The following is an 11420-nucleotide window of genomic DNA, read 5'->3' as shown; positions in this document are numbered from 1 at the left end:
GTTTATTTTTGAGAGAGAGAGAGCAAGCAGGTGAGGGGCAAAGAGACAGACAGAGAGAGAGAGAGAGAGAAACAGAAGCCAAAGCAGGCTCCAGGCTCTGAGCTGTCAGCACAGAGCCTGACATGGGGCTTGAACTGACGAACTGTGAGATCATGACCTGAGTGAAGTCGGATGCTCAACCAACTGAGCCACCCAGGTGCCCCAACAAGTGTTGTTTCTAAGGCTTGGTCCTACCAGTGGATCCCATGTCAATCAGAGTGCATGGGCTGAGAGCACCTAAAACATGCCATCCCTCTAGGCTGGCAAACCTTAGAACTCTGTGTTGTCCTGTAACTTTTACCCCTTCCATCCCTATCCTGGAAACAGTCAAGAAGAGAACATCTGCTCTTGAAGATGACTACATTCAATCACCAAATGGCCAAGCCAAGTTGTGTGGGCCAGGAGGAGGATATAATAGAGGTAGAATTAGACAGTTGACCCATTTTTAGATTTGGTGATAAAACGCATAACATGGTGGGAGTGCAAATGATCCAGAAAGGGTAAACAGTGACACGGCTTGCAGGGTCACACTGATGTGGCTGGAGTTGGCTAACTGACATGCTGGAGGCATTAGCAGTGTGAGGCATGATGGCCTGGAGTCATTCTGCCTGGAAGGGTTGGGAGCCTCCCCAGCCGTGAGACAAACAAGTCAACTTTCTCCTAGAACCACAGGTCTGGCACGCAGTGATGGCCTCTGCATCAGCACAGAGCTGAGCTCCATCATCGATCGCATGATCAATCAGTGCTCAGTCCCTTATGACAACAAGCCCTTAACACGGGTTTCCAAGGGAGCAGCAGCTGAGATGTGTTCCCAGGTCCCAGCCCCACCACCGTAATCAGAAGATCTACAGTTTTCAACATGGAAGGTCAAGAGCTAGAACATAGGCAACAACCCCAAACCCTGAATTCTGACAACCGATCTTTGGGTGGAGCCACCATGCCCGCTTTGGGTTCTGCGTGGCTGGCACTGAGGCTGGGCAGCCACAGCACCCTAGGGAACACCATTAGGTGTCACTTTTCCCAAGCTGTCACTAAACCCTTGGCCATGCAGTCAGGAATGCTCGGTGAACCAAAGGCCTCACAGAAGAAGGAAATTTGCTTCAGACACTTGAGAAGGTATTGCAGACAGGGAGTCTGGAGTTCTCTCTTGTCCAGCAAGGCAGAGGATGCAGGATTAAATATGAGAGAGGCTAGTGTCCAGGAAGAGACAAGAGCCAGGAATAGTGGTTTTGTCTCCATATTTATTGAGCTCACAAGATATTACCCACATGATGAACGTGAAGAAAACAAGATCCTACACACATGAAGGTGGAGAAAACAATCAGAAAGTAATCTTTAACTTGTGCGTGTAAGAAGCAAGGCAAGTGGAGTTTGCAATCAAGGTACATTAGTATACTGGCACCAGATGGACAGTAATTTCCTGCAGATGATACAAGTTACTCATGATCCATTACACTATCTCACTAGCCAACCTCAGGCATTTTTGCCCCATGGTGGTGGCTTCCACTGTAAGCTTTTTTCTAACCCATTTATGTAAGTAGAAACTATTTCCTCACAAGAAGGCATAAAATTTCCACCAAAGATAGCTCCCAATTTTTCCTTTAGACCTGAGATGTGCATGTACCAGTGTATTTTCCCCTCTTGTATATACAATTTCTGCATGACAAGCAAGGCTCCTGGGGCCTTTCAAAGAGCTTGCATTGACCCAACTCAAAGCTGGAGGGGTCTGGGGGTCTCAAGCCCTGGATGGGAAAGGATTCAGTCTGACAAGAGCCCCATGGGAAGAAAAGAACTGACCTTCAGGATCAGTATAACCAGTAATTATGTCCAAGTAGCTATGAATCTAAAACCCCAAGGCACTTCCAGGTGGCGCCTTCACCAACTGGCCCCAGACGACAAAATCACCAAATTCTCTTCACCAGTGGAAGAACTGAGCATTGTAACTATAACCACACATTTCCAGGAAACCTCAACTGGAGAAAGGACTATGAATTTCAACCACCCTTACTGATAGAGAGGTGGTAACAACCCAGGCAGGGCTATGGAGACCACCCTTCTGACTTGTCGATGAACAAACACAGTACTATGCACACAGTGGAAAGTTTGGACATAGAAGAGTAGAGACACTCATGATAAGACCTATAGTGCCTCCCTAATACTTTTCTACCTGCACTTCATCCAGATTGGCGTGATTCACTCTGGCACTAATGGGACCTGGAAGCCCAAACATACAACAGGTGGATTCCAGCTACTGACTGATGGAGAAACAGCAGGATGCTGAATTAGCCACAACTCACAAACTTCCATCGTTCAGTTCTCTTCCTTCCCTCACTGTGGACCCTGTCCAAACCCTATCAGCTGAGTTTGAGTGCTTTATAATTATTTTTTCCATGTAAATAGAGGCTAATGAGTTCAACACTTACTTGAGTCAGGGGCCAAGCAAGGTTACGCTATCCCCTGGGCATGTGAATGCAACAGGTCAGGAGAAGCTAATATGGGAGGAGACAGGGAAAAGGGGGAGGTTGTATTTATATTTTTAGTTTTTCCCCAGTTTTATTGAGACATAATTGATCTATGATATTGTATAAGCTTCAGACACTTAATGATTTCTATCACAATGACTTCAGACAATGTAATGATTTCTATGTGCATAGGTAAATGATTACCTCAATAAGCTTAAGTAACATCCAGGTACTATTCTCTTTTCCCTTTTCACACTAAGGTCTGTGCTGCCTTCTTACTGTGGTAAATTCCAGGGCTTGGGAACACAGCAGTCCCCCCCCCCCAATTCCACGGGGGATACATTCCAAGACTTTAGATATATATCTTGAGAATGATTAGTTGGAAACACCAATGATTGGTTGATATGCATATTTTATACTTCTTCACTAATCACTAAAGTAATGAATACTTGTTGCAGAAAATGAGCAAACATAAGTGTAGAAGACTCTGGCAATTCTTCAAAGCTCTTGAACTAAAAAAGGATAATTTAATTATCTCTTCTTTTAAAAATGGTAGAATCCACCCATCAAACCATGCGATGAAGGTGCTTTTATCTGTCTATTTACAAAGATATCTCTTTCTTCTGTGTATACGTCTTCTACTTAGGCTTCCTATCATTACTGGAGTCAATATTCCTCAATTACTCTTTACTACAAAATTCCATGTCACCTAACTTTCAACTTAATCGGCATTGAGTAGGTCAAACATGTCCAATAATTCCTAATGCACATTAGTGGCTTCATGTTCTTTTACTTGTATTCCACTGAATATCCTTATCAGGTATTTTGTCAGATTCCATATTTCTTTTTTTTTATGTTTATTTTTTTTTTTTTTTTTTTTAATTTTTTTTCAACGTTTTTTTTTATTTATTTTTGGGACAGAGAGAGACAGAGCATGAACGGGGGAGGGGCAGAGAGAGAGGGAGACACAGAATCGGAAACAGGTTCCAGGCTCCGAGCCATCAGCCCAGAGCCTGACGCGGGGCTCGAACTCCCGGACCGCGAGATCGTGACCTGGCTGAAGTCGGACGCTTAACCGACTGCGCCACCCAGGCGCCCCTATGTTTATTTATTTTTGAGAGAGAGAGAGAGAGACATATCGTGAGTGGGGGAGGGGCTGAGACAGAAGGAGACACAGAATCCGAAGCAGGCTATAGACTCCACACTGTCAGCACAGAGCCTGACTCAGGGCTCAAACTCATGAAAGGTGAAATCATGACCTGAGCCAAAGTCAGATGTTTAACCGACTGAGCCACCCGGGTGCCCCTCAGGTTCCATATTTCTGCTCATAACTTGAAGGTGGTGCGCCCCAGTGGTCTGAAAATTAATAAGAAACCTGTTTTTAGGCAGAAAATCTTCTACGGGAAGTGGAAGATCCAGTAAGACACAGGTGCTTCACCTCCAGTTCCTCATCTGTCAGACCACAGCATTTCCTGCTTCTTCCCTGTCTGCCTCCAGGGATCCCAGAAAAGAAAGTACTGTTCACAAAGGCAACCAACTGAATGGGAGAGGATATTTGCAAATGACATATCAGATAAAGGGTTAGTACCCAAAATCTATAAAGAACTTATCAAACTCAAAAAACAAAAATCCAGTGAAGAAATGGGCAAAAGACATGAATAAACACTTCTCCAAAGAAGACATCCAGATGGCCAACCGACACATGAAAAAATGCTCAACATCACTCATCATCAGGGAAATACAAATCAAAACCACATTGAGATACCACCTCATACCTGTCATAATGGCTATCGTTAACAACTCAGCACACAAGAGATATTGGCAAGGATACCAAGAAAAAGGATCTCTTTTGCACTGTTGGTGGGAATGGAAGCTGGTGTAGCCACTCTGGAAAACAGTATGGAGGTTCCTCAAAAAATTAAAAATAGCACTGCCCTATGACTCAGCAATTGCACTACTAGGTATTTATCCAAGGGATACAGTAATGCTGTTTTGAAGGGGCACATGCACCCATACGTTTATAGCAGCACAATCCACAATAGCCAAAGTATGGAAAGAGCCCAAATGTCCATCAATGGATGAATGGATAAAGAAGATGTGGTATGTATATGCAATGGAGTGTTACTCGGCAATCACAAAGAATGAAATCTTGCATTTGCAACTATGTGGGTGGAACTAGATAGTATTATGCTAAGCAAAATTAGTCAGAGAAAGACAAATATCATATGACTTCAGTCATATGAGGACTTTAGGACGCAGAACAGATGAACTCAAGGGAAGGGAGGCAAAAATAATATAAAAACAGGGAGGGAGACAAAACATAAGAGACTCTTAAGTATGGAGAACAAACAGAGGGTTACTGAAGGGGTTGTGGGAGGGGGGGTGGGCTAAATGGGGAAGGGGCATTAAGGAAACTACTCCTGCAATCACTGTTGCACAATATGCTAACTAACTTGGATGTAAATTAAAACAATAAAAATAAATTAAATTAAATTAAATTAAATTAAATTAAATTAAATTAAAAAGAAAGTACTGCTCACACACGCTCCAAAGGACTCTTCAGAGATATGAACCAGAAGGTTGTAATTGTTTTTGGTAATTGGCAACTAGGAAAAACTTTTTTTCAGAAACGTTTCCAGGTCTCCAAGTCTGCACTGTCACTGCCAGTACATGTGAAATGGTAATTGTGGGTCTAAGGGGAGGTGAGGACACAGGACCACAAACCCATAGCTTACAGTATGGCTGCCCCCCTAACCCCCTGCCCCTCCCTCCATACAAACACACAAGCAAAGGCTGTTGCAACCTTCACACTCAGTCCTTCAGCCTGGCAGCAGAAAGTATTCAAGTAAGGGTTTTCTCTTTCAGACTGAAGAGCAGAGTCCCTAATGAAAGGAGGTGTTTCAGGAGCCTGTGTAAGTGATCATGTCAGAAAAGGAATACTTCTGGGGTGGAGCCTGCTCCAGTACCAAAGCTATATGGGGATGAGGGAAATTCCTAAGGCATGGGCTGAGCTGGTAAAGAAAACTGGGAGTACTAGACCTACACCAATCCCTGAGGATTCTTTTTCTTTTCTTTTTTTTAAGTAGGCTCTGCACCCAATGTGGGGCTTGAACTCATAACCCTGAGATCAAGAGTCACATGTTTTACCGACTGAGCCAGCCAGGTGCCCCAATCCTTGATGATTCTTAACATAACCTAATACAATCCTTACGGTGTTTTCTCGTGTTTAAGCCAAGTGATTATGGAATTTGATATTTTTTAAATTTTTTTTAACATTTATTTATTTTTGAGACAGAGAGAGAGCATGAACAGGGGAGGGTCAGAGAAAGAGGGAGACACAGAATCTGAAACAGGCTCCAGGCTCTGAGCTGTCAGCACAGAGCCTGACGCGGGGCTCGAACCCACAGACTGTGAGATCATGACCTGAGCCGAAGTCGGTCGCTCAACCGACTGAGCCACCCAGGCGCCCCTGGAGTTTGATTTTTAAGGTGTTTAAGGATTATAGTTCTTAAACCATCTTCTGTTCCATATACCTTATAGAAATCCAAGACTAAAATTTTAGGTTTATTAGAGGTGCATCTATAATGCACAAGGTGCCATGCTTTTAACAAAAAGTAAGATGGGTCCATAGGAATCACCCAATCCTTGGCAGAAAAAGTACGTCTGAATAGCTGCTGCTGGAACAGAAATATATTTCTCTAACTTGGGTTATGACACAACTCAAGGGAATTAATCCTGCCCCACTGAAAACATCCATTTCCGATGATAATGGTGAGGACAGTTTTCCCTCTTGAGGTTAGGAAAACAGCATTTATTTTTTTTTATTTTTTTAATATATATATTTTTCGTTTTTATTTATTTTTGAGACAGGGAGAGACAGAGCCTGAATAGGGGAGGGTCAGAGAGAGGGAGACATAGAATCTGAAACAGGCTCCAGGCTCTGAGCTATCAGCACAGAGCCCGATGCGGGGCTCAAACTCATGGACCACGAGATCATGCCCTGAGCCGAAGTCGGATGCTTAACCGACTGAGCCACCCAGGCGCCCCGGAAAACAGCATTTAAAGAAAGGTAATTTAGGATTTGTGTTTCAGACAGTGGTGGTTAGGCTCAAATGTGTCCTGTGATATTTTCTCTGGTTGAAAAATATTGTGATATCCCAAACCCAATGCACATTCCTCTTTGACTTTAATACCATGCACAAGTTTCACAAATCTCATTTCTAATATTTTCACTTAACTGAGGTTTGAAAAGTATGTGATCAGAAAATAGGTACGATTTTATTTCTATACATTTTATTATTTATTAAGCTTTCGTGACCCATAGTTGATGGCATGGCATAAATTGTTTAATTCGGTGATATTAGTGTTCAATTACTATAATACAGACACAGCACTCTCGTCCTGGTGTAAAAGCAAATGAGTCTTTCTGCAAACATCCTAACATTGAGCCAATTTTGCATTCATTAAACCCAAACTTGGTAATGGGGCAGATTCCTTTCGTATGATATTGCTATCCGTACTGCATATAAATTTTATTAGAATCTCTAAAGCCTTATTCTTTAAGATTTTATTTTTTTAAGAAATCTCTACCCCCAATTCATAACCCCAAGATTAAGCGTCACAGACGCTGAGCCAAGCAGACACCCCTCTAAAGTTTCATTCTTAACTGGTGTTGACTTATAGAATGAATCTTTATACATAAAGAAAAGGTTTTAGGGGTGCCTGGGTGGCTCAGTCGGTTAAGCATCTGACTTTGGCTCAGGTCATGATCTCACGGTTTGGGAGTTCGAGCCCCACATCTGGCTCTGTGCTGACAGCTCAGAGCCTGGAGCCTGCTTCGGATTCTGTGTCTCCCTCTCTCTCTGCCCCTCCCCCACTCACGCTCTGTCTTCCTCTCTCAAAAATAAACACACATTATGTCCATCAACTGATGAATGGATAAAGAAATTGTGGTTTATATACACAATGGAGTACTATGTGGCAATGAGAAAGAATGAAATATGGCCCTTTGTAGCAACGTGGATGGAACCGGAGAGTGTGATGCTAAGTGAAATAAGCCATACAGAGAAAGACAGATACCATATGTTTTCACTCTTATGTGGGTCCTGAGAAACTTAACAGAAACCCATGGCAGGGGAAGGAAAAAAAAAAAAAAAAGAGGTTAGAGTGGGAGAGAGCCAAAGCATAAGAAACTCTTAAAAACTAAGAACAAACTGAGGGTTGATGGGGGGTGGGAGGGAGGAGAGGGTGGGTGATGGGTATTGAGGAGGGCACCTTTTGGGATGAGCACTGGGTGTTGTATGGAAACCAATTTGACAATAAATTTCATATATTGAAAAAAAAATAAACACACATTAAAAAAAATTTTTTTTTTATGAAATACTACCAATCTAAGGTAAAATGTTGGGGCACCTGGCTGGCTCAGTGAGTTCGAGCCCCATGTTGGGGGCAGAGATTACTAAAAATAAATAAATAGGGGCACCTGGGTGGCGCAGTCGGTTAAGCGTCCGACTTCAGCCAGGTCACGATCTCGCGGTCCGTGAGTTGGAGCCCCGCGTCCGGCTCTGGGCTGATGGCTCAGAGCCTGGAGCCTGTTTCCGATTCTGTGTCTCCCTCTCTCTCTGCCCCTCCCCCGTTCATGCTCTGTCTCTCTCTGTCCCAAAAATAAATAAACGTTGAAAAAAAAAAAACAAACTAAAAATAAATAAATAAAGCTAAAATGAATGAATGAATGAATAAATAAATAAAGTAGGGATGGCTGGATGACTCCATTGGTTAGGCATGTGACTTTTTTTTTTTTAATGTTTGTTTATTTTTGAGAGAGAGACACAGAATCTGAAGCAGGCTCCAGGCTCCAAGTTCTGAGCTGTCGGCACAGAGCCCGACCCGGGGCTCAAACCCATGAACCATGAGACCATGACCTGAGCTGAAGTTGGAAGCTTAACCAACTGAGCTGCCCAGGCACCTCTAGGCAGCTGACTCTTGATATCAGCTCAGGTCATGATCGCACAGTTTGTGGGACTGAGCCCCATCTGGCTCTGCACTGATGGCACAAAGGCAGAGGGAAAAACAACAACAACAAGAAAAATACATGTTTCCGATAAGACGAGGGAAATTTTTTTATTCAGGCAAAGCTGGGCCTGGACACACTGGGGTCACAGTTCATCAGCATAAAGGGGCTGAGAGTAGGAAAACATACAGCAAAGAGAGCTGACATGGCCACCAGCAACTGGCTGGGTTATTTATTTAAAATTTTTTTTTAACACTTATTTATTTTTGAGACAGAGAGAGACAGAGCATGAACGGGGAAGGGTCAGAGAGAGAGGGAGACACAGAATCTGAAACAGGCTCCAGGCTCTGAGCTGTCAGCACAGAGCCCCATGTGGGGGTTGAACCCACAGACCGCGAGATCACGACCTGAGCTGAAGTCGGACGTTTAACCGACTGAGCCACACAGGCACCCCTGGCTGGGTTATTTAAACAAGCCACACAAACTTGACAAATGGAGGAGAGTCTATGACAAAACACAAAGGTGTTCACCAGAACGAGGATGCTCTGGGTGGCTCTGGAACCAGCAGAGAATCTGGGAGAGACACTGGTTGCATGAATGTATCAGACTCTGCTTGGGCCTGTGCAGGATGGAGACCATGTAGCCCCTGGCCCAGAGCATGAGCCCCAGAGAGAAAACATCAGTGAGCGATAGCCACACCACAAACAGAGAGACTCTGATATTATCGTGAAAGACCCCACAACAGTATCCATAATTCCTTTTTCACGTTATGTTTGTGCTGATCCACTGGGCAGTCTCATAAAGCGGGAAAATGGTGTTTATCAGCACATCCGGCATCCAGCAGAGGGCGGTGGAGGGGCCGATGTACTTTGCAACTTTCCCTTTAAGCGCTGCCCACCTGGAGTTCTGGGGACTGATGGTGATGGCCTGGAAGATACTCAACAGGCAGGTGATCTCAATGGACACACCCCTGACCACTCTCTGAACATAGAAGAGAAGGACACATCTAAAATCGTCAGCACACGGGGCACCTGGGTGGCTCAGTCGGTTAAGCGTCCGACTTCGGCTCAGGTCATGATCTCCTGGTCCGTGAGTTTGAGCCCCGCGTCGGGCTGTGTGCTGACCGCTCAGAGCCTGGAGCCTGCTTTGGATTCTGTGACTCCCTCTCTTTCTGCCCCTCCCCCACTCACACTCTGTCTCTCTCTGTCCCTCAAAAATGAATAAATGTTAAAAAAATAAAATAAAATGAGGGGCGTCTGGGTGGCTTGGTCGGTTAAGTGTCCGACTTCGGCTCAGGTCATGATCTCCTGGTCGGTGAGTTCGAGCCCCGCGTCAGGCTCTGTGCTGACTGCTCAGAGCCTGGAGCCTGTTTCAGACTCTGTGTCTCCCTCTCTCTCTGACCCTCCCCCGTTCATGCTCTGTCTCAAAAATAAATAAACGTTAAAAAAAATTTTTTTTAAATCATTGGCGCACTGCCTCCCCCCAAAATCTGCCATCATGTGGGGGACTCCTTTAGAGAGAATGACCAAGTCGTTGGCTACAGTCAGGCGCCTGGGAATCAAATCTGCACACTTCGCCCCCAGTGAAAGAAAGGAGGAGGTAAGGGTGAAGAAGAGACAAGTTCCCCAGGATTCCGACCACAGTCTGTGACAAGATCACTCCGACTGCCAGATCCCTGGTGGCCTTCCTGCCAGTCCTCAGTGACTGATGCTTGCCTTCAACGCCATTGGATCCTGTGTAGGAACTGGGGGCGGGAGGCATATCCAGAGTGTCAACTGAATCCCAACATTCTCCGTTTACTCTGTGGGTTCTAAGATATTTCTAACTTCATTTTTTCGGTCTTTTCTTAAGAGATTTTTCAAGAGTAAGGGGCACCTGGGTGGCTCAGAGGGTTCAGTGCGAGACTCCAACTCAGGTCATGATTTCACAGTTCATGGGTTCAAGCCTTGCATCAGGTTCTGTGCTGACAGCTCAGAGCCTGGAGCCTGCCTCCAATTCTGTGTCTCCCTCTCTCCCTCTTTCTCTCTGCCCCTCCCCCACTTGCTCTCTGTGTGTCTCTCTCTCAAAAAATGAATAAATATTTTAGGGGCACCTGGGTGGCTCAGTCGGTAAAGCATCCGACTTCGGCTCAGGTCATGATTTCACGGTCCGTGAGTTCGAGCCCCACGTTGGGCTCTGTGCTGACAGATCAGGGCCTGGAGCCTGTTTCAGATTCTGTGTCTCCCTCTCTCTCTGCCCCTCCCCTGTTTCACACTCTGTCTCTCTCTGTCTCAAAAATAAATAAACGTTAAAAAAAATTTTTTAATGAATAAACATTTTAAAAATATTAAAAAAATATATATTTTTTCAGGGGGTACAGTCAGTTAAGTGTCCAGCTTTGGCTCATATCATGATCTCATGGTTCGTGGGTTTGAGCCTTGTGTTGGGCTCTGCACTGACAGCTCAGAGCCCGGAGTCTACTTCAGATTCTGTGTCTCCCTCCCTCTCTCTCTCTCTGTCTCTCTCTCTCTCTCTGCTACTCCCCCACTTGTGTGCATGCACACGCTCTTTCTCTCTCAAAAATAAACATTTTGGAGGTGCCTGGGTGGCTCAGTCAGTTGAACATTCGACTTCAGCTCAGGTCATGATCTCACAGTTCGTGAGTTGGAGCCCCGCGTCAGGCTCTGTGCTGACAGCTCAGAGCCTGAAGCCTGCTTCGTACTCTGTTTCTCTCTCTCTCTCTCTCTGCCCCTCACCTGCTTGATCTCTCTCTCAAAAATAAACTTAAAAAAATAAAATATTTTTTAAATGAAAAATAAATATATTTTCACTGGTATAAAAGTATACATCTATTTGTGGATGATGCTTTTTGTGTCTTTTGAACACACCACAGAGACATGCACACAGACTAAAATAAAAGCTATTGTTTA

At 44.5% G+C, this 11420-nt stretch overlaps 1 pseudogene; it reads right to left on the bottom strand.

Annotated features, from left to right (window-relative positions):
- Positions 1–8625: 8625 nt before the first annotated feature.
- On the bottom strand, positions 8626–10272 carry LOC125153180 (vomeronasal type-1 receptor 4-like; annotated as a pseudogene).
- Positions 10273–11420: the final 1148 nt, after the last annotated feature.

This window comes from Prionailurus viverrinus, chromosome E2 (assembly GCF_022837055.1).
Source record: "Prionailurus viverrinus isolate Anna chromosome E2, UM_Priviv_1.0, whole genome shotgun sequence".
Classification (NCBI taxonomy): Eukaryota; Metazoa; Chordata; class Mammalia; order Carnivora; family Felidae; genus Prionailurus; species Prionailurus viverrinus.
Note: the sequence above shows the minus strand (reverse complement) of the source record. Positions and strands in the feature narration are given on the sequence as shown.